The sequence below is a fragment of the Myotis myotis genome, unplaced genomic scaffold, assembly GCF_014108235.1.
Source record: "Myotis myotis isolate mMyoMyo1 unplaced genomic scaffold, mMyoMyo1.p scaffold_m19_p_13, whole genome shotgun sequence".
Lineage (NCBI taxonomy): Eukaryota > Metazoa > Chordata > Mammalia > Chiroptera > Vespertilionidae > Myotis > Myotis myotis.
In genome coordinates this window covers 38,376,068-38,398,955 of record NW_023416317.1, presented here as the reverse complement: position 1 = coordinate 38,398,955, position 22,888 = coordinate 38,376,068, and positions in this window count along the sequence as shown.

Here is a 22,888-nt window from a genome sequence, read left to right as displayed (position 1 = left end):
CATGTTGTCGTCAGTCTTCGCTCGCAGCTAGTATATGCAAATTAACCGCCATCTTTTAGCTTCTATAATTGAAACATTGTATCTTTTGGAGCTGTTGCTTCAGGAGCTCAGAGGCTGGCAGCAGCAGGTGGGGAACATTGGAGTCCTCCATCACTGAAGCAAGCAAGCCTCATGTTTGCTTTAAGCTGCCTGGCTGCCAGCCGCCATCTTGGCTGGCAGTTAATTTGCATATCGCCCTGATTAGCCAATGGGAAGGGTAGCGGTTGTACGCTAATTACCATGTTTCTCTTTTATTAGATAGGATTATTATTATTATTGATTTCATAGAGGAAGGGAGAGGGAGAGATAGAAACATCAATGATGAGAGCAAATCATTGATCAGCTGCCTCCTGCACACCCCACACTGGGAATGGAGCCCACAACCCGGGCATGTGCCCTGGCTGGAATCGAGCCATGACCTTCTGGTTTAATCATTGAGCCGTACTGGCCAAGCTATTCATCTTGGTGTCAAATTCATACAGTCTTCCATATTGTAGTTTGATAATGTCTTAAATCATGTAGTTTTAGGCCTCTAATTCTGAGATTTTTAAAAAGACTCTGCATTTTATATGAATTTTCAGTTTAGCTTTCCCATTTCAACAAAACAGTCTTTTGGAATTTTGATTAGAATTATGTTGGATCTTTACATAAATTTGGGAAGAATTTATGTGAAGCCAGCATATCACCCCATTTATTTTGCTTTTCTTCAATTTGTCTTAGCAATGTTTACAAGTTTTCAGCTGTAGTCTTTCACGTATTTGTCAGATTTATCCCCACAGACAAATTTCATATTTTTATGATACTCTAAATGATAACTTTAAAGTTTCCATATCTGATTATTTGTTATAAATATATAGAAATAGAATTGATTTTAATACTATCTTGTGTAGATGCCATCAGACTTCCTACAAAGAAAATCATACCATCTGTGAATTTTAACTATTTTGCCTCTATCTTTCCTGTCTGAATGCTTTTTTTTTTTTTTTTTTTTTTTTTTGCATCATTGCACTAGCAACAACTCTAGTACAATGATAAATAGAAGGGTTGCTTTACTTTAAGTTTTGGGTATTACAAATAAAGCTTTCTAATTTCTTATGGAAGAAAATAATTTAGTATTTCATTATTAAGTATGTTGACTGAAGCTTTTTCATAGATGCTTTTATCAGCTTGAGGAAGTTTCCTTCTCTCCCTAGTTTGTACAGAGCCTTTACAGTAAATAGATGTTGGATTTTGTCAGAAGCTTTTTCTGAATTCATTGAAATGAAAATATGGTTTTTCTTTTATAGTATGGCAATATGATGAATTACATTCATTGATTTCTGAATGTTAAGCCAATTTTGCATTTTTGGGATAAATCTTATTTGGTAGTAACATATCATCTTTTTAATGTAAGCTTTGACTTGCTAAAATTTTGTTAAGAATTTTCGTACATATGTTAATGGGAGATGTGAGTCTGTTGTTTACTTTTCTTTCAGCTTCTCTCTTTCTTTGTATCAGACTAACTCCTGCCTCATAGAATGCAGTGGAATATGTGTTTTCCTCTTCCATTATCTAGACATTTTGTGTAAAATTGGTATTCTTTTTTAAGTGCTTGGTAGAATTCTAAAGTGAAGCCACCTAGTCCTGGAGTTTTCTTTGTGGGGGGAATTTTAACTACAAGTTCAACTTTATTAATAGATATAGGATTATACATGTTATCTAATTCTTTTTCAATGAGTCTTAAAAGTTTATTTAAAGAATATGCTAATTTCACCTAATTATCAAATATAATAACAAAATAATTGATAATATTCCTTTATCATTTTAATATCTGAGAATCTATATTGATGTCATCTCATACTTGATATTTATAATCTATATTTTGCTTTTCCATGAACAATTTGGCCTTATTTATCAACTTTATTGGTCTCAAAGAACCTACTTTTTTTTTTCTTTATTGTTGAAAGTATTACAGATGTCCCCTTTCTTTTTTTTTTTTGTTCCCATTGACCCCCTCCACCCTGAACCCGCCCCTTCCAGGCCTTCACTACTCTATTGTCTGTGTCTGTGGTCTATGCATATATGCATATAAGTTCCCCAGTTAATCACGCCCCTAGTAGGTATGACCTGGGGAAATGGTCAGACCTTGTATTGTGTTTTTGGCCTTGAAAAAGGCCCCACCCCACTCACCTCCTCCTTCCCTCTGAAATTCATCAGTCTGGTCAATGCTTCTATGTCTCTGGATCAATTTTGTTCATTAGTTTATTTTCAAAACTCACTTTTTATTTATTTTTTATTTTTTTAATTCCTATTGATTTCTGCTCTAACCTTTATTATTTCCTTTTTTGTTTACTTTGTTCTCTCTTTTCATTTCTAAAGGTGAAGCTGAGCTCTTTGATTTTGAGATCTTTCTTTCCTTTTTTTTCTTTCTTCCTTTATTTCAATTCAGAGATTTACTAGTAGGTCCTCCTCCCTCTCGCTCCCTTCCTCCCTCTCGCTCCCTTCCTCCCTCTCGCTCCCTTCCTCCCTCTCGCTCCCTTCCTCCCTCTCGCTCCCTTCCTCCCTCTCGCTCCCTTCCTCCCTCTCGCTCCCTTCCTCCCTCTCTCTCCCTTCCTCCCTCTCGCTCCCTTCCTCCCTCTCGCTCCCTTCCTCCCTCTCGCTCCCTTCCTCCCTCTCGCTCCCTTCCTCCCTCTCGCTCCCCTCCATTAGGCCACATCCTACACATTAGTATATGTTGTATTTTTATTTAGTTCAAAACACTTTCTAAATTTCCTTATAATTTCTTCTTAGGCCCATATATTAATTTAAAAGCCTGTTTTTTACTTATAAAATATATGTGGATTTCCCAAATATCCTTTCATTGGTATCTAAATGAATTCTATCTTGATTAGAGAATACACTTTGTATTATTAGAAAATTTAAAATGCATTAATACTTGTTTTATAACCAATAATATGGTCTACTTTGGTGAAAGTCCTGTGAATGCTTGAAAAGAATATGTATTCTGTTGTTTTTGATTGGACTGTTCAATAAATGTCAATTAGGAAAAGTTGATTGATAGTTTGGTTCAAGTATTCTATATCTTCACTGAGATTCTGTTTACTTTCTTCTATTAATGATTAAGGGAGACTTGTTAAATCTGATTTATAATGATGGATATGCCCATTTCTCTTTTCAGTTCAGTTGTTGCTTCATCTATTTGTAAGCTCTGTTATAATGTGCAAGACATATGGGATTGTTACATCCACTAGGAGAACTGAACCTTTTGTCATTATGAAATGGCTTTTTTTACCCATGGGTTCTTTATTCTAAGGATCTACTTTGATTTTTATTAATATAGCCACTCACTTTTTTATTATCATGGTACATTATTTCTATCCTTTATTTTTACTCTTTGTGTTTTTATTTTAAAAGTGAATTTATTCTAGTATATAGTTGAGTCTTGTTTTTTACCCAGTCTCACCATGGCTGCTTTTTAATTGAGTGTTTGGACTACTTACATGTAATGTGATTACAATATTGTTCTGTTTACATTTATTACTTTGTACTTGTTTTCCATCCATTTCATGTTTTTCTTCTTTTGCTCTCTGTACCTGCCTTGTGAAATTTGAACATAGAAGGGATATTTGTAATATTAAATAATTACAGTGAATTTGTTATTAGGAGAGAATACAATTATGGTTATATTATAAAGATTTCTCATGTTTTAATGATACACAGTGAAATATTACAGTTAAAATAATAGACTATTTGAAATTTCCTTTAAAATAATTTAAGTTTGTGTGGGTCTATGGATGAATAAAAGATGGGCTATAAAATAAAAGTGATGGGTAACTGGGGGTTTGACAATTTGCATTTGACAATTTTCCACAATAAATTTTTTTTTTTTTTTAAAGAAAGTCCATTTTAATAGCTAGGACTTGGGGGAAATGTTGAACTAAAACATTTTGCCAATCCTTTCCTCAACTATTACTTTTCAGTAATTGGCAAAAGAATTTAAAAAAAATAGTTGGGGAGAATTCATTTAATAATTATCCAAAGAATGGTCCAAACTTCTTATCACAAATCTAGAGAAATTACTGCTATATATAGTGCTGATTAGATTGTTTGGAAAGTAGATATCAAGGGCCATGGCGTGTTTTTTCTTCCAAGAGAATGATATGATTGCCATAATTGCATAGTTTGAGACAAACATAATAAGATCTAGTTCAAACATGTGTGCTGAAAGATTTTAGAGAAGTAAGAAGGCAATTACTCTGAATCCCCTTTCTGGTCACAATCTGACAAATATTTGTTAAGTGTCTTTTATGTGTCAGGCACTGTTTTAAGGCCCTGGTAACATTGTATGATCAAGACAGACAGAACCCAGCTCTCACAGATCTTACATTCTAAAGGGGAGACTGGAAAAGGAGACATAAACTAATCTATATATATAAAAAGCTAAGTGACTATCCGACTGGTAGCTATGACACACACTGACCACCCGGGGGCAGACACTCAATGCAGGAGCTGTAGTGACTTGGCAACAGCGGTTCTCAGCTGACATACCCTGGAAGCAGAGAAGAGGGAGCAGAATTCTGAAGTGCATCACCCAAGAACCGCCCTCTCACAATGCAGGACTCCTGGGGGGATGTCAGAGAGCCAGTTTCACCGGATCCCCGCAGGTCAGGCGGAGGGACCCCACTCACTCAGCAGACTACCATCAAGCCCCGACTCCACCCCAAAGTGGGTCCAGCCCTTCTCAGCCATTTCTGCCCTACAGGCCACCTTCTAATTAATTTCCTTTCAATGTGCAGGAATCCATGCACCAGGGAACTAGTCGATTTATAGCTAGAATTCCAGGTAGTGGTTAGTGCAATGAATAAAAGTGAAATAGTCCAGGAAGGTAAAAAGGGAGAGAAAAAATCTTACAGAAGGAGATACTGGGAAAGGGGCCTCTGAGGAAGTGACATTTCAGCATGGTTCTCAATAAAAGGAGTCCTTTTATATATAAACCATGTAAATATTAAAAGGGAGAAAATTCTAGGTAGTATGTACAGCAAGTGCAAAGATCTTGAAACTGAAATAAGACTGACATAGTTACAGAGAGATAATTTGAATTTATGAAATAAAAATTAGATTCCAAATAAGTTACTGTTTTAGTAAAGAGATTGAGAAAGTCCTATTAAAATTGAATTCCCTTTTCTATAGACATGCTTTTGGATTCTGAAGCAGTCTTTTTTCCAAAAAATGAGTCATGTTTTTTACTGTATGAGGTTTTGTTGCAACCCACATATAACATCAAATAATTCAGGCAGCCAGTTCATCCTTTTCTCAACTCATTATGGTCCTTCAAAGATCATCAAACAGTTTTGGAGAAACAGAATATAAATTCCTATTAAGTAATCTTTTTTCTATTTCTCATCTTCAATGTATTTCTAAATTGGAAAGCATTCTTCTTGTCCCAATCTTTGAAAATACAATTTTATAACAGGCCAACATTTTAATATCTTCCCTGTGGCTGAAATCAATGAGATCCATCCTGTATACACGTGAAAGGCTATCTCCTTTTTATTTCAGTAAGGTCTAAAATACCATTAAGTGTTTCTGCACATTTTGAGGAAACTGTAAAGTGATAAAAATTTTTCATTACAAAATCCTCAATATCACAGATAAGCAAATCACATCCCGGTTCAGCACTGCTGCGGATGAGGTTTGCAGGAAATTTAATAAATTCAATCTTTTTATTTTCTTTCATAAGAAGTTTATAAACTAAATAGAATTTTCCAAAATTTACCTTTGCCCTAATTTGGCCAAATATGCAGATAGATTAGCAGAGTCAGGGTATTTGGACAAGGTAGTAGCAACAATCTTTTCTTTTCTTTGATATTACTGATGTTTCACTGCAATCTTCAGAGAAATTTTAGAAAATGATTTCAAACTATATGTATATTTTTAAATCAAAGTACCTAGTATCTAGGGGTAACATTTCTTTTTTGTTTGGTTGGGTTTGTTTTGGGGTTTTTTTTGCCATGATTTAGCTCATTACTTGATATACTGCAAAGAGTATGATCATGGATAAGACCTGACAGAAAAAGCTGTACATGTAAGGAGCCAACATAGCTATTTTCAGAATTCCCCCTCTTGGCTACTCACATGACAGTTTAGTTGCAGTCTCTGAACCAAGAAATGTAACTACTCATTGTCACAGCACAATAAAGGGGGCTCTATGGCCTTGTCAAGAGGTGGCTAAGTTCCTGCACAGCTTTGTTGTCTCAGCATCCAGTTGTTGGGTCAAGTGGAGGCTTTAAACTGACAATAGCCCCTCATGCAAGTGCACACCCTTGTCAAACCTAAGCAAAGAGGCAAGGTCGAATGACCAGAAGTTGCGTTTATTCAGGAACAGCAGAAAAACTGCAATTCAGGAAATGCTGAAGGTGTAGGGTGCGCTCTGTTTATGGGCAAGAAGCCCGAAAAGGGGGAAGGGAGGAGGAGTCCAGCCAGAGTTCAAGCGCTAAGTTCATTGGCTTGAGGACGGGGAGAGATTCTTGATGGGTGTTCATTAGCAAGGAGGTACGTCTCGGCTTTCTGAAAGTCGGGCATTTATGGAAAATAAATCTCTCGGTTTTTAAGTTTTGTTTTTTCTGAGGGCAAATGTGTGAGCTTTTCCATTACGTATCCTCTGGCTCCATTTTAGATTGACATCCTTTCATACCCTAGATAACAGCCTATCGGGTCACAAGGAAATGCAAGTTTCCCAGTGGCCCTGTGATAAAAGTGTCCGTAGCTTCCCAGGGCCTGCCTCAGTGTGAGCCTTAGGCAAGAACCCATGGAGCTTACTAAAACCCCACTCCTTTGGTTCGAATTGACCAATCCATCCTTAGCCTGGGAACCGGAAAGCATCCCACCCCTTATTCCTAATAAATGCATGTGCTCCAGGTTCTGTCGTTCTCCCTGCCTTGACTTCCCCATGTGTCCCTTAGAAGCCTGCCATGTACTCCTTCCCAGGACCTGTGGTATTAAACTTCTCTATTTCAATTTCCCTTGTGGGTTTTTTGTTGTTGTTGTTGCTGAACTGAGGCTCACCATTCAACAACCCAGGGCTCCACCTCCCAGATGTTAATTTAACAAGGTCACATTAGATTTGTGTTCATTTGTGAGGAATGCCCGCATGGTTTCATGCTATTTTTGATCAAGCATTGATATATTTTTGGCAGATGAGAGAAACTTTTAATTGATTTAGAAGTTCTTGCCTATCTCATCACAAACGTGAGATTGTCTCCAAATGTGCTTTCATAGCTCCTTCTCCACCTTGTCCGGTCCCAAATTCTTTCTACCATATTACTTAATACACTCTGTTTAGATCCCTTACCTCCCTCGTCCAGTTCCAGTTGTGCTTCCCTCTGTTATTAAAATAATACAGACATTTAGCCTTGTTCAGTGACATCTGGGTCATGTTTTCATTGGCATTGCAATCATTCTCATTTTTGTTATCTAAACTCTTAGAAAACATGATCAGAGTATTTGCAATGTTAAAACTTAAATTTGTATTACCTTGGTACAAAGCCTAACAGTTCATCCACAGGCAAAATTAAAGATGGACTGTCAAAACTCATAATGACAGCACGCTTAAGTTGCATTTTTGTCATCCCATGGTGCAGGCCTTACAGCCACTACAACCCCAGTATTTGCATTTAGATTTTGAACTCAGCTTTATGTTTGCCTAAATAAATGGTGCACCCTGGCGGTTTTGTAGTGTGCGAAAAACTATATGCCGAAAGTTGTCTCCAGATCTTCAATACTTGTGAAATGAAAAGAGCTTACACTTTGGAATGTCAGTTCTCTCAGACTCTACTATTCCAATGAAATAGTTCCAATTTTCAGTCAGGGCTGAGGTCCCCAATTCTCTATTTGCTCTGCACTGAAAATATACTTGGGAATTCTGAGGTGGCGAACTATTAGATGTAGCAGCGATTTTCAATGATTTTCAAACTGGTGTGCCACGGCCCCCTGATGTGCTGCAAGAATTTTTAAAACATGCAATGCTTGACTATTTAGTCAGGGGCACTGACCTCTTTTCCCGTAGGTTGTCAAATAAAAAAATGACGACAGCCAATACAACAAGAGCTGTCCAGTGTGAATGAATCAAAATTATACCTATTTTTTGTGTCAGAGCAGCAAGAAATATATTTGTGTGTGTGTGTGTGTGTGCCACTGAATTCCAGTAATTAGTTTATGTGTGCCATGAAATGAAAAAAGGTTGAAAATCGCTGAGGTATAATATAGCTGGGATTAAACTGATCATATTAATGCATTTAAACTTAAATGATGGCACAACAAAATGGGAACACAGGACCCAAAGGCATTAATGAAATATAGTAACTGTGGGATAATTTCATGTCAATTAATCAGATGGCAAGAAAGAGAAAAGAGGCATACAGTTAGGTTCAGATTTAATAATTAAATTGCAGAGGATCTCAGACAACTCGGAGTATGTATGAGAAGGAATAAGTTTATATTTTTTCCTCATGGAATAGTAATGAGAATTTCAAAGGCTCCTCCTGGCTAAATGTATTTTACATAAATACATAATGCAAAAGCTGAAGTCAAAGACAGGTACATTCTAGCAATATTCAAATGCCAAATTATGTGGCATTTGAAAACTATAAATATATACAAGGTGCTCTTTCTCTCTTTCTTTCCTCCCTTCCTTTTAAAAAAAATTTTTCACAGTCTCCCTTCCTTTCTTCTTTCTTCCGTCCATTTTTTCCCTTCCTGAAAAATGTCTTGCTTATTTCACTGTAGGGAATAGCTCTGATTTTGCCTAGTGAACATCGATAGAAACCCAACCCAGTCTCTGCAAATTCAGTGGGGGTTTTCCTTATTGATCCACATTGGACCGTCCTTTAGACTGTTGTGTGCCTGCTTCAACTACATCCACATACCAATGTTTAAAGGTCCTCCAGCCTAATTTGCAGATAAGTAATCATATCCAGAATTTATAGGAGTCCAAGGACTCCTTAGAATAAGGAGATGGGAAACCCAGGCTTCCCTAGGAGGTCAATGGGAACGGTGACTCTTGTGTTTCTATCTGCAGCCCTGACAGCACTTAGTGTGTTTTGTGTAATTGAGATAAATCACAATACAAGACAGTGGGCCACATGTTCCCAGGACATAGTAGGATTCTTTAAATACGTGTGGATTCCAAAGGAGAAGAAAAGCAATGGGTTTTGACAAAGCCTGGATGGGCTGTTGTCAGCTATGTTTCTGTGTGTTTACCACAGGGAGCTGTGGGAGACTTCTTCTGGAAACCCACAGCCCAAATATGGTGCAGTCATCTTGGAAGTCCAAAAGGGCCAGGGAGTTTTAAGTTTTATATATATTTAAAATATATATGTATATCATATATATATGTATATATATGATTTATTGATGTGATATCGGTTAATAAGATTATATAGGTTTCAAGTGTACATTTTTATGATGTAGAATCTGTATATTGTGTGCCCACCACCCAAAATCAAATCATCTTCCATCACCATATGTTTGGCCCCCTTTGCCCTCTCCCATCCCCTTTTACACATAGCAGGACTAGAGGCTCAGGAAGTCTCAGTGGCCTGCACAATGCACTTTGTGGGAATGGGAGCGAGCCTGTCTTCCGGGATTCAGTCCAGTGCATTTTTTTATTACACATGGGATTCACTATTGGAGTTCACCTTGGCCCCTAGGGGGCTTTGAAGGTTCTTATAATCAGGGCCCTTCTCAGCACATGAAAATTGTATCAAGAGCCTCCTGCTGTGTGTGGTCTTGCATAGCCACCACATAAATGAGCAGAAATAATGCAGAACAGGAAGTTGGGAAGGGTACAGCAGTCAGGTGATAGCAGAATAAAATGAGGAAATTAATTTGACATAAGCACGGAAATTCCCCAGTTACTTCTCACCTCAGCACCATCGCATCCATTCATTTTCCTCCTGCACTCATAGCCACCTACCTCTTTCTTCTAATACTGCCCCAGATGCTCACTTAAATTAAAAAGACACAGTGGTTTCTGGCTTATTTTAAGATTCTCTACGGTAGTCTGCAAGTTATGGCTACATTTTTTCCATCTATGATTTCCTCTCCTAAAGAATCCCAGAAGTCTTTGAAATGTGATCATCTCCCATTGGATTAAGTCACGAATGAAGAAATGACGGAAATAAGTGTACACCACAAGTGTGTATTTGAAAATAAAACAAAAACAATTTTTCTTTTAAATTTATTCTACGAAAGCACTGTATGAAAGCTTGAGGTTAAAATACTTCGTTTAAGCATGCTTCTTTGAGATGTAGCCATTTGTATATATTTTAGTTTGTCTTGGAAATTAATTTTATTGTAAGAATAACAACTTAAAATTTAAGGTTTTTCTTCCCAAATGAATTGGGGAATCTACCCAATATCTACCAAAACTACTAAAAACAAACCAGACCCCCCCCCCAAAAAAAATGCCTGTACCTTTCCTGATTTTTTTTAACATATTCAGTTATTCGTTCTGAATCTTATCCTGTATGCACCCCCTCCCCACACACCACACACACACACACACACACACACACACACACACACACACTCACACTCATTCTGTTACCACCATTATTAGCAAAGTGCCCTAAAGCAGTACATTTTATTTCATCATTGAAATACGTTAGCCTGCTAGTCTATCCTCTAAGCAAAAATCAATTCTGGTCTAATTATTTTTTATTATATTATTACTATTCATTGATTTAAACATGAAGAATTTTTGAAAATTGAATTAGTCAATGTTCTTTCACTTACAAATGACAGATATTCTACTAAAACTACTTTAAATACAACAGAAAGGCACTTTTCAGGAGTCCATCCTATACTTTGCCCCTAAGAGCCCCATCCCATATTTCGTTGTTTTAGAAAAATTCCTTACAAAATTGCTACTACTCTTCTTGGCCTTGGTTTCATCATCTACAAAATGGAAGTTTGCATCTCCAAGATTCTCCCACTTCTGTGACACTGGGACTGACACCTTCTCCCTCCTCTTTTAACAATAGTGTGGAAGGCTGTGCACTTGTTAAACTGTGTTTATTCTATGGCAAAGTAGTTAAGGGGAAGTATTTTGAAGGGTTATAAGTAACTCTCAACTCTCATAAAAAACACAGAACACAAAGACATCCAGCTCTTCCTTCTCTGGTCGAGAGCAGATTTTGTTCAAGTCCTGAGACAGTCTGGTTCTTAGAAAGTCTTCCTGTCTTTCATTATCATGGTGACAATGGATTCCTCTCCTTTTTCTATTTAATTGTTGCATCATTCAAAATGCCAGGCATTTCCCCTCATTCATTACGCTGAGGGCCATAAACACAATGTAGAACCTGGTGTGTATTAATTATCATTTTCTTTATTTGTGTTAATTAGGTTAAGCATTAGGGCTTAAAACAAGCATATAAACATTATTTTGGGAGTATTCTGCATTTCATGAGCAGGATGCAATAATAAATTCTTTATATCAAAAGCCAAAGACAAACTAATCATCACCGACTTCTGCCTCATTCTTCTACTTTTATGTTTCAATGCATTCGTTTTAAATACTGCGTAGTATTTACCCACTTATTGCCAAAAAGCTGCTTAAGAGGTACATATATTTGAGGTGTACTTGAAATAAATAAAAATCAAACTTTAAAAACGTGCAGAGCATGCATTTTGTTTGTATTATGGCAATTTGGATAACATGTAATTGTTTATAAAGCCATAGCTTTTTCACATGGGGTTTTTCTACTTTTCAATTCTCATTGTAGCAGGACGTACACCTTATATTTTGTTGAAAAGTTTTCTAATGGCCTCTTCTCCTCTGAATGCCAACATGCCATGGATATGAGATAAATAGTCCTCATTGGTATTTCTCTCTTACTAGTAACTATCAAGTCATAGATCTCCAAAGGCAAAAGCACGTGTTTGGCACCATGTAGTTGACCCTTACTGATTCTGCTTTCTGACATCTCTGTTAGCTTTTGCTCTTATTTAAATCCTATTATGATTTCAGTTTTTAGGTAGGTAAAAATTTTCTATGGATTAGGAGCTACTTTCTGTAACATTTTCTGAGATGACATTCAAAGCCAAATTGGACCCCTGACAAGACACAGTTTCTGATCAATCAAAATAGAACTCACTATATTCCAGCAGTAGAACTGTGCCACAGTTCTTGTAGGCCCGGGGAACATCTACTGTGCACTCCCCTATTATGTGCTGGTGGTTTTATAGACATTAAGCCTTTTAATTGACAATTCTACAAAACTACTGTTACGTTGCCGAAACCGGTTTGGCTCAGTGGATAGAGCGTCAGCCTGCGGACTAAGAGGTCCCGGGTTCGATTCCGGTCAGGGGCATGTACCTGGGTTGCGGGCACATCCCCGGTGGGGGGTGTGCAAGAGGCAGCTGATCGATGTTTCTCTCTCATCGATGTTTCTAACTCTCTCTATCTCTCTCCCTTCCTCTCTGTGAAAAATCAATAAAATATATTAAAAAAAAAAAAAAAACTACTGTTACGTTATAGCTGAAAAGAAGGAGACTCCGAGAGAATAGGGACTCACTGAGATTATAAATTTTATCAATTAGGAATTTTTGTTAATTAACTGTTCCCTTAAACATAATAGAAATTAATTCCACTCACACATTAAAAATATTTAGAAGTAGGCAGTTTGTGATTGGTATGGAACCTCAAATAAGTCATCATAGATTCATGCTCTTTCTCTTCCTGCTCTGCCAATCTATGTACTTGACATTCATTCTCAAGCTTTCCTCTCTCCCAAAAATGGCTACTCAGGTTATGCAAATCATATTTATATTCCACATTTATATTCTACTCAAGAGGCAGAAGAAACTATGGGGGAGAACAGAACAAGTCCATTAAAGCTGTGTGTCCCCCTCTTAAGGACTTTTCTTGGACCCCTCCTCCCCAATCCTACACAAAGACACAAGAACTCTCTCTTAAGGGGAATTGGTCCATAATAGCATGACTGTTGCTGGGGAAGGGAGAGGAAGATAAACGTTATCTATTTATAAAGCAATGTCTAAGATGGATTTGGGATAGACAACTAATAAACTCTAACACCCTTAGCTAGAAAGTGGCATAGTCAGAATCTTAAGCCAGATCTCACAGATTTACTTATTCCTATACCATGCAGTCCATCTATCATGTATGTTATAAGCACTAGAATTCAGAAACCAAATTTTAGATTTATTTCCTTCTGTATATAGCACAATTTTAGCATAATGTTGGGAATGATGAATGTTTGTTAAATGGATGGATGGATGAATGGATGAATGAATGAATGAATGAATGAGTGCAAGAAAAGAAAGATGAATGAGTAGAGTTGTGTCTGCTTGTATGACAGGTGGCATATATTTCTATATCCTACTGTTTTCATTTTATAAATAATTGAGGTAGAGCTTAGAATGGATTGGTGGTGATGGTGAGAAATGAGGAAACCAACTGAATTCTCAAATTTGAATTTTGTCTGATTATTAGTAATGAATACTTAAGTCATGTCTAAAAATCTTTGAAACCTAGCAGGCACTGAAAGCTGCCAGCTTCATTAATTTACATTCTTTTTTATTCATTTGTGTGTGTGTTTTTAGAAATTAAATTCACTTATAGGAAGAAATCAATTTCTCCTTTTAATGACTATGATTTGATACGTTTTTGATAGCTGAGGTCTCAAACTCTCTATTTTGAAGTACAGAATGAGATGGATAAGTGAAACAACTCTTTGAATGTTTCAGTAGCATGTTTGTCTCAATTGCTATGAACACAATTATCAAGATAGTTCCCTTGATTTCCTTTTCCAACATTGTGTTTGTCAATAAAATTAAATCAACCATTCAGCCCTTGATTATCTCTTTTTAAGTTAAACACACACACACACACACACACACACACACACACACACACACACACTGCTTATAGTTAACCTAATCTGATTATTTTATGAACTTTTTATTATCTAGTAAGTCCAATTACTATTAATGAAGCTGCTGAGTGTGGCCTCCTTGACAAGCAATAATTAGATGTGTGGTGAATCTGTTACTTTTTATGTGGGGCAAATTGCTTCTGTGTGAAGGTACACCTACATTTGGCAGAGAGGAGAAAGCAGTAAACTATTTCAAGCATACTCAGCTCTAAATTGTTTACACTTGGAGCAAAGATTCCAGAATAAACCCAAACCTTCTTTTGCTAGTTAACCCCATCCCAGTGATGAATGCTGTAAGACTACCCACATGCTTCTGATGCAGTAACATTATGCTGTGTCATATATTGCTGGAAATAGGTGAACTGCTGATTAGGCCTTGGAAAATTTTATAATGTGGAATCTCACATTTTAGTAATATTTATTGGGTAATAATCTGCCTTCTGGTTTGTTGGCAGACTTTGTCCAAAGATTCGGTTTTCGATAATAGTTATAGATGCCATGCAAGATATTCGGCCAGTTTGAAAAGTTCAAGTTTGTTCAAAATAGTAACTGAAATGAACTGTGGTTATACAAAAGCAGAAATGAGTTACCAAAAGCAAGGCAAGAGTACGTCTTTTCATTTCTGATAACAAATGTCACATGCCTCATTTTCTATTTGCTGGGAAAAAATTGATTTTTCTGGGAGAGAATATAAAAAGAGAAATGAACGAGAGGAGTGGAATGAATGTCAATGATTCTGGGTAGCATGACACTTGCAGAAATCATGAGTCTTAGGAAACATATAACAGAAGTGAGTTTTCCCTCCAAAATGCAGAGCCATCTCGTCTTAAAGTGGTAACAAGAACGGAAAGCTAGTTAATGCCTCTATCTCGCTGCTGCTGTTACTGCTGTGTTGCTGTATTCTCATTCTGGGAACCCCAGTTGGATATTTTAATCCTTTTCTTCCCTTGCTGCATTTAACAACAGCTGGCAGTAGATGCCTATTTTGGTTACCTGGGCCTGTCAGCCTGTATCAGTGACTCGTGCCAGCACACAGGAGGCAATCACTTAACCAGACATCACACCAGCCAGTCATTCAAAATAAAGGATCTTTCTAATTCAGAAGAAATCAGCTCTTGAGGGAATTGGTTTATTTTTGTTTTGTTTTTAAATATATTTTTATTGATTTCAGAGGGAGAGATAAAAACATCAGTGGTGAGAGAGAATCATTGATTGGCTGCCTCCTGCACATTCCCCACTGGGGATCTAGCCAGCAACCCGGGCATGTGTCCTGACCGGGAATAGAACAGTGACCTCCTGGTTCATAGGTAGATGCTTAACCACGAAGCCACAGAGGCCACCAGGCAAGGGAATTGGTTGTTTAAAAAAAAGCCCCTTGCTCCCCCCCCCACACACACACACACTCACACTCACACCATCACCACTGCATTTCAGTTACCTCTATAGCTCTTGGGCCCAAGGTTAAGGGGCAGTGTTGGAGGAGTGAGAGGGGATCATACATTTACCAGAAGAAAAATGAATCCTGAGGAGGCTGCAGGTGGTATGACGGAGTGTGACTTGGAATGGGAAACTAGGTAGCATTCCTGGTAATGAACTTTAGAAAGCCTGGGTCCTAATGACGGGAGAGTTGATGCCGGTGGATTGGATGCTTTGTCACAGTCCAAGAACAGAAGCCAGTGGTACCTCCTCATCTTGGTACTTGAACCCTGTGAGAGGTGTGGTGTGCACACCTGATGTCTTGTCCGACCTAAAGGAACACAGACAAGTCAGTTAGGCTGGGAAAATGTCATGGGGAGGGGGGTACATCTGAAATTAATAATTATTCAATAGTTCATTTCAAAGGAAGTCAGAAAATAAAGCTTCACCATTAAAAATTACCACACTGGCTAAAACAAAGAAGCCCATAACTCCTATAAAATGATAAATGAAAGTCACCCTAGTTATGTGTGAAAATTACATTGACAACACAATTTCCTAAAATGTGCGCTGCTATCAGACCAAGAATTGAAATGCCAATTAAAATAGTCCTTTGTCATTAAAAAGTAGTACATATTAGTTGTGGATTGTTAAGAAACACAGAAAAGCATAAAGGTAAAAACCACCATTTTTCTTATGTCTAGATATCCTATATAAACATCTTGGAGAATTTTCTTTCAGAACTTTCTCTCTCTCTCTGCTTCTCTCACATGTTTTCATCATGTTATCTCATGCCTTGCGTCTTTTCCACTCAGCATTACTTTAGGAACTTTTATGTACATTATCAAACATTGTTCAAAAGTGTATAGTTATATTCATTCTGTCATGAAGGATGGAACCACTCAGTTAATCATCTTATTTTTGAACCATGTTGCAGATTGGATTTGCCAGAAAAGCAACCTAGAGACAGATATTAGCCTTTGGGAAGGTAATTTGGAAATGCTCTCTGCATTTACACTAGTGTGGGGAGAAAGATGGAGCAGGATGGGCAGTTAGTTCATGACGCAGCCCCAGCAAAGGCCTCAGGTGACCCACAGAGCACTGTGAAATTAGGACTAAACTTTCATAGTTATCCCAAGGTTAGCCAAAGGGGCCAGGCCTTTATATCCACACTAGAGGCCTAGTACATGATTTCATGCACCAGTGGCGTCCTTCAGCCTGGCCTGCGGTATAGGTCTAAAACCGGCTCTCCGACATCCCCTAGGGGTCCCAGATTGTGAGAGGGTACAAGCCATACCAAGGGACCCCACCGGGGCTGAGGAGAGACATGGGAGGTTAACCAGCTGGGGAGGGACCCTGGGAGGGCTCCAGGGCATGTCCAGCCAATCTCACTGAGTCCCTATCGACCGGACCCCAGCAGCAAGCTAACCTACTGATCTGAGCGTCTGCCCTCTGGTGGTCAGTGCACATCATAGCACGCAGTTGAGCAGCCTTAGCATATCATTAGCATATTACACTTTGATTGGTTGAGCAGACGACCGGACACTTAGCATATTAGGCTTTTATTATATAGGATTTCATCAGGTGCAGGCTACCCAAAAGAGAGGTAAGATTTTTGAGAGAAGCAACTCTCTTCAGCTGAGGGCAACTAGATAGCATCTGTGATAGCCAAATTCGCAGATGTTATAATGTCCAGATTGATCATGCCACCCAGCCAGGGCTACCCACTTCCTTTTTAAATAATTTATTTCTTTTTTTCTTCTTTTGTCCATATTGCAATAAACTTCTTGAAAAATGACTGTGAGGCTTTCAGAAATCCAAAATGACAAAAATCTTTATCACCAATGAATACAAATTATCCTCTGAGTATTTTAGTTACAATGATTAATCCTCCTCTTTTGCAGAAGTAGCCTCCAAGCGGGAACGTGTAATAGAAGACTTTCCTCCAAATCATAATTCTCAAATGCTCGCATCACTGCAACCATGATTACATGCAAGAAAACGCATTGCATGTCAGGGAAAGCCGTGCTTGCCAGCAGTCAGGCTGTGCTTGTGCAGTGTGATCACATATCTCTTTGGAACATACAATGTACCGTGTGCTGTGGGTTGTAATGGCAGGTGTAACTATCAGTCGGGTCTGGCAGTTTGGCATCTGAAACATGCAATTTGCCGTTTTATGATTCTGCGTGTGTTAGTGTTCAGGTGCAGTTGTAAATGTGCCTGCAGGAGGCAGGCACTGAGCCTCATCCTATTCTCACTATCCACTAGACTGCAGATTCAAACTAGGAAAATGGGGAGGATCAGCAAGGCTGATAGATCTCTAATATTGAATTTACTTCTGATGATTATTTAAAGATAAAACAGGATGCATCTGTATATTAAAACTATTTATAGCTTGGTTTTAGCCACTTTTTAAATGTGTTGTGAAAAGTTCATCTGGCAAATTGGTTCATTTTAAGAGGAATCATTTTGAGCCCAACCCACATTTGTCAGAACAAACATGTAATCTCCCCCTCAAAAAGAGGAGTAATTAAAATAGTTTACATCTTTCTAAAGACGTCAGAGAGCTTTAACAAAACAAATTTGGAATAACCGATTTTTATGATAATAACAGAGGGCTCTATAATATTTATGTTGTCATGAACATAGGAAGTTATAGATAATATATACAGAGACTGATAAAGCGAAAAATGAGGTGTAGAGGAATAAGTGGAAAGTAAGGCTTTTTGTAAATACAGCCTTCTAACAAGGGATAGACAATCTACTTATGAATCACAAGAATTTGACAAATGTTACACAGTCTATGCAAGTTTTTAAAATCAACTTTTTATTTAGAATAGTTTTAGATTTACAAAAACATTATAAATTACAGAATTTTCCTATACTCTCTACCCATTTCTTATAGAATTAACATCTTATTGTAGTATAGTCTATTTGTCACAATTAGTGATATAATATTATTAACTAACATCAACACTTTATTTAGATTTCCTCAGTTTTTTACACAACACCGGTTTTCCTGTCCCAGGCTCTCATGTAGGAGACCATGTCATATTTAGGTGTCGTGCCTCCTTAGGTTCTTTTTGGCTGTGACAGCTTCTCAGACGTGCCTTGTTTTTGATGATCTAGAAAGTTTTGAGGAGTGCTGGTCAGATACTTTATAAAGTATTTCTCAGTTGGGATTTGTCTGGTGTTTTCTCATGATTAGATTGGATTGGTGGGCTTTTGGAAGGAGAGTCACAGAGGTAAAATCTCTTTTAATCTACCTCATGCCAAGGGTACAACACATCACATGACTTATCACCACTGATGTTAACCATGATCACCTGGCTGATGTAGGGTTCACCAGATTTCTTTATCATAAGTCACTCTTCTTCCTGGTGTCCACACTGTACTTTTTGGAAGAAAGTCACCATGTGCAGCTCATACCAAGAGAGAGGAGTTGTGTATCAGTATCTTGTGAGTGGAGCATCTATGAGGGAGTTAGTCTATTACTTATTACTAGAGGCCCGGTGCATGAATTCGTGCATGAGTGGGGTCCCTCAGCCTGGCCAGTGATTGGGGCCAATCAGGGTCATCTTGCCCAGTCCAAATCAGGGCCGATTGGGGCCGGCCAGCCGGCGAGAGGGACCATGGGAGGTTGGCCAGCCACAGGAGATTGGCTGTGAGAAAGGACTGACCACCAGCATGCAGCTCCTGTATTGAGTGTCTGCCCCCTGGTGGTCAGTGCGCATCATAGAGATCAGTCGACCAGTTGTTCAGTTGACTGGTCTTAACAGTAACTTAGGCTTTTATATATATAATTTACTCAAATAGGCGTTGTTGTTGTTGATGTTTTTGTATCAGTATGAACTCCTATATTTAATTTGTACTTTGAGTTATAATCCAATACTACTTTATCTGTTTTGTTGCTCAAATGGCTCCAGCTTTGGCTGTAGGGAGTTTTTCAGCTGATTCCTGCGTCCCTTTGACATATATCAAAATGGTATTTTTGTTTTGTTTATCTCTTCTCACTTTTCCTCACTACCAAATACCCCAGGCTCATTTTAAATATTTCCTGCTCAGTCCTAGAATCAGCCACTTCGGTAGTTCTGTGCATTTGACAAATTCAGTGTCATGCATCCACCATTACAGACTCATACAGAATGGTTACTGCCCCTAAAAAATATCCGTGTACTTCATCTATTCAACCCCTCTCTCAATCTGAACTGTTGATCTGTTTACAAACTAATTTTATTCTTTGCATAATGTCATCTAATTGGAATCACAAATGTGTAGCTTTTTCAGACTGGCTTCTTTCACTTAGAAATATCATTGAATGTTCATCTATATCTTTGTGTTACTAGATAGTTCATTTCCTTTTTATTGCTAAAGAGTCTTCTAATGTATGGAACTACTTCGGTTTGCTTATATAGCCATCTTCTGAATAGCATCTTGCTCACTTACAGTTTGGGGCAATTATAAAGAAATATTTTCATGCAAGTATTTTAGTGCACATAAGTTTTCAGATCAATTGAGTAAATAACTAGAAGGGTGACTGCTATGTTCATTCTTTCTTGTTTGTAAGAATCTGCCAGACTGCTCATAATTTTCATCAGAAATTGATATTGCCAGTTCCTATGCATATGTCTTACCAGTAAAGCCCACTGATTCTTATCTCTCTAGGTCAGCCTACTGATGAACATTTCAAAGGCCTTTTATTAATTTCTATTATAGTCCTGATTTTTACCACTTTTCATTCTTTCTTAGAGTTTCTACCTCCCTGCCTACATCACCTTATATCCATTCTTGCATATTTTTTCAATTTTTTATCTTAAGGTCCTTTACATATTAATCATAGTTATTTTATATTTCCTGTCTGACAATTCCAACAACTCTCATATGTCCATTGCTTTGTCTCTTCAGACTCTGGCTTTAGTTTTTGGTTTGCCTTTTGTCATGCTTTGTAATTTTCTTGTTGAAAACCAGTCATGTTGTTTTGGGAAATAGGACCTGATGTAATAAGGTCCTATTTAGTGTGAGCATTTATATGAATGTCTTTGAGTGGGGCTGTGTTTAATGTTTGTGCAGCTAGGTGTCTGGGCCAGGGGCTTCAAATTCTTACAGTTTGCTCATGTTTGTCTCCCCTCATGACTTCAGGCGTCCTTATGTATTCCTCCTCAGAATCATTGTCTTGCCTCTCTTTCAAGTTATAACCCACTGCTGTTGTACTGGAGCTCTGTTGGTGTGGTGGTAAAGTGTTGGGGTGGAAAGCATTCTGTACTCTAATTACATCTCAGTGTTTTAGTGGATCCGTGACTTGGGGCTGTGAACTTCACAAATATTTTTTCACTGTTAGACTCTGTTCACTCCCTGTCTCCCTATACGACTCTCTAGCTATAGTATTCCTTTTCTGTGTCCTTAAAGCTTGACCCTTGTAAATTGTTTTTTTCTCCTGGGGTGATACAGAAGGGCTATAACGGGAGAGATTTCCTTCTTCCAGCTGGGATAACATTTTGGCAAAGTCTTTATTCCTGGAGATGAGGCCTTTGTTATACAGAAGGTTCTGGACACAGCTCACAGTGATTTCTTTACTCCTCCCCTGAGCATCGCCACAAGAGAATTTTTCTTAGATTTTTACTGTGAGATTCTAGTAGGTTTCTATAGGTAGCATCCACAAAAGTGTGGGAGATTTCCTAAAACTGTGGTCCCCAGTCATTTCTCACAAGCTAGACCTCCAATCCAACTCCAGCCGTTCATCAAAATTACCATGTGGTCCTTCTTATTAGTTCATGTCTCCAGTAGCTTCTGTTCTAAGCAGATGAGTTGCTGTATCTCAGATATGCCTGTCTCTCTGGATTTGGGTGAGAGTTTGCCCTGCAACATGAATTCTCTGGTGGGTCCAAGAATAGTCATTGATTTTCAGCTGTCAAACTTCCTTGTAAAGACTGAGGTGACAAACTTCCAAGCTCTTTACATGTCAGAGCTGAAACCAGAAGTCACCTTTGTGCTATTTTTAATGCTGAGCTCTGAAATTTAAAACATTCCCAGTGGGTGATGGGGAAGACCAAACACTAAGGTTTGTGACAGCTTAGGGTGATTTGAAAGTATATCTTAAAATGGGTAGAATAACCATGCTAAATTAAGTTCAGGACATGCATCTATAATAATAAAAGCACAATATGTTAATTAGACCAAACATCCTTCCAGACGACCTTCCAGACAAAGCTTGGGCTGTGAAGGCCTAAGTGACCACGGTGTTCTAGAGGCCCGATGCACGAAATTCTGCAAGGGGCTCGTCCCTCACAGCCTTGGGCGGCCCTTGCAGCCCTGGCTTTGTCCGGAAGGTCATCTGGACGGTTGTTCTGCTGTTTGGTCTAATTAGCATATTAGCCTTTTATTATATAGGATATATATATATATATATATAAATTCTTATTAAACCTAGCTATTAGCTTACTCTGTTAATGAGTGGTCAGTTGATTTCTAGTTCTATATTCAAAATATTGGCAAAAAGCCTAAAGAGGAAATAAGCAATCTCTTAAATCTTACAATATATATAGAATGATAAAGGCATGGCAGTAAGTCACTCGTTAAACAAGAAAGTTCTGCATTAAAGAATAATGATTTCACTTAAAAGTCTCCTTGTCTGAAATGACTCTTTTTAAATGGATTACTTTGTATCAGTTGAATTCTTATATTCATTTACTTGAGCACAGTTCTTATCTAGGAGCTGAGAGTCTGAATTTCTCAAAATTGTGTTTAAAATGTTGTGATGATGGGCAGTTTTTCTAAAGATAACTTCTACAGTTTGTATTAGTTTCTTTAGGAGGCTCAAAATGTAAAATTATTTAAGAATCAGTACATAGAGTTAAGTACATAATTCTATGATCTTAATTTCTAAATTTTGACCCTTAGAAATAAAATCAGTGACAAAGTATATCTCTCAGAATACTAACATTCTTATGACATGTTTATCAAAATATTTTCTAAGATACTTTGGTAAAGTGCCATTCTACCAGAGAAAAGATATGTTAGTTTAAATTGAGGAAATATGTTTTGATTTTTGGCTCCATTGTTTTGTAGATTTGTAGCCTTGGGCAAGTCATTTCATATCACAAAGCCTTATTTTTCTCTTCTGTAAAATGGGCTTAGTAATTGTTTTCTATATCGTTTTGCTGCCATTGTGACTATAACAAAAGTAGATGTATACTTACAAATATATGGGTTATATATGTATATAAAAATACATAATTTGTATTTGTAAATTATATATTATGTTTAATATTGTCTTCTGAATAAAAAATTGGTAGTAGCATTTCAATAATCTCACTTCTATTGACTTAGGTAACTGCTTAAATAAATAATTTTTAAAAAGTAATAGTAAAGTTCAAAACTTAAACATTATCAAAGATCCTTCATGTTTTTCCCCCACAGCTTTATTGAGACATAATTGATATATAACATTGTGTAAGATTAAGGTGTACAATGTGATGCTTTCATATATTTATACATTGCAA